Source organism: Pinus tabuliformis, chromosome X, assembly GCF_031772625.1.
Source record: "Pinus tabuliformis cultivar Carrire ecotype Pingquan chromosome X, CPIR1, whole genome shotgun sequence".
In the NCBI taxonomy this organism is placed as follows: Eukaryota; Viridiplantae; Streptophyta; class Pinopsida; order Pinales; family Pinaceae; genus Pinus; species Pinus tabuliformis.
Window position 1 is genome coordinate 1,161,641,680 of NC_142308.1, and position 1,737 is coordinate 1,161,643,416.

General features: G+C 34.7%; 1 non-coding gene across 1 annotated transcript; it reads left to right on the plus strand.

Annotated features, from left to right (window-relative positions):
* Positions 1-418: 418 nt before the first annotated feature.
* TRNAP-UGG (transfer RNA proline (anticodon UGG)) lies at positions 419-492 on the plus strand. The gene has a single exon. It is a non-coding gene; the product is annotated as a tRNA-Pro (tRNA).
* Positions 493-1,737: the final 1,245 nt, after the last annotated feature.

A 1,737-nucleotide genomic window follows, 5' to 3' on the forward strand; every position in this document is an offset into this window, starting at 1 on the left:
AAAGAATAAGAGCATCTGGAAAAAAACGATTGATTTCTATCAATAGGCCAGCTAAAAAATTGACGCATAAAATAGCTAACACAAGCGTTGTGGAAAGATAGGTCTTTAGATCTTGCATTGTAAATTCTCCTTAATGATCATAATGTGTAAGTGATTCAACCGTATCAATAGTTATGAATCCTAGAGAAAACTCGGAACTGATGAATATATATAATGTGATCCGGGTTGTGGTCCTATTTATAGAAAAGGAAAAAGATGTTTCATCACCATGATGAATAGTGATATTCTAGATAATATATCTTACATGTATAAATTCTTTTCACTCACGAGACCGAAGAGAAATGAAGGTGGAAAAATGTGGGAAACATATTTCGAATTCTATAAAATAAAATTAAAATAACATTGTCTAATGATTAGAAGGGATGTAGCGCAGCTTGGTAGCGTGTTTGTTTTGGGTACAAAATGTCGCAGGTTCAAATCCTGTCATCCCTACCTTTCCCTTCTTTTCTATGGAAAGAAAGGAATGAAAGATCATTTGATATCGATTCGACAGGAACATCAAATAATTGAATCGTATCAGATGTGAAAGTGTTTTGCTCTAAGAGTATCAACAAAAGGTATTTTTCCTTCATCTTCGAATATTAAAGAAAGCACTCTTAGTTCAGTTCGGTAGAATGTAGGTCTCCAAAACCTGATGCTGTAGGTTCAAATCCTACAGAGCGTGATTCTGTTCCTATCAAATCCAACCCTCAAAATTATCGATAATTCATTCCAACTGGAATGAGCAATGGAATCTGACCTCCGAGGAAAAGTAGGAGGCCAATCAAATTGGAGGATATTCCAGGATCAAATATCCAATTGATCACCATGTCGGTATTGTGAATATGCAGTTACGAATAATCCGGCCAAAGTTATAGGAATTAGACCTAACACAATTCTGGATGGCAAAGCCTCAATCATTTCTATTCAACGGAATAAGTAGGGATAATAGCTATACTGGATAGTACCCTTAATTTGCTATGAATCTCAATGATTAGAAATTTATATAGAGGGAATAAACAAAATTATTGAAATTGAAATAGTGAATTGAGAGGGTTTCCCCTTCCTTCATTTTGAATAAGTTGTATCTTGCTCGAACTAATGAATAGGACTAGGGTGAAAATGATAGAAGCCAATAAGAAACCGAAATAACTAATTATAGTTATAGTAGGCGTGGAAGGACTGAATGAAATATGGTTTATACATATCTTCATGAGACAATTACCTAAATTTTTCTTTTCGTAACCTTGAGATCAAAATACAAAAGATCAATTGTCCCAATTCGTACCAATTCTCCTATATCTACTATAGGATATGTATGAATGAACATGGATGAGAGGAGATCTATAGTAGAAATCTCTTCATTATCCTAGAAATCATTCATCGAGCAACTAATGAATCGCACCGGCAAACTCCTTCACAAATTGTCGAATGTAATCTTCTTACAGGGTGAATGAATTCTCAATCAGTACGATTGGATCACCTGGCATTATCTTTTTACCAGTAGCTATCGGTCCAGAGACTAGACCAGAAGAAAACTCTCCACAGACATAGCCAAAGTTTTGTGAATTTCACGTTTAGGTGTAAGAAAGAATATGAATATCCAGTTTGTCCTTTAATTTCTCGATCTTATTGATCCAATCATTCGACCCTCTAGACGGATTAGGTTTTTTCATTATTAATTATTAGAGCAGGTAG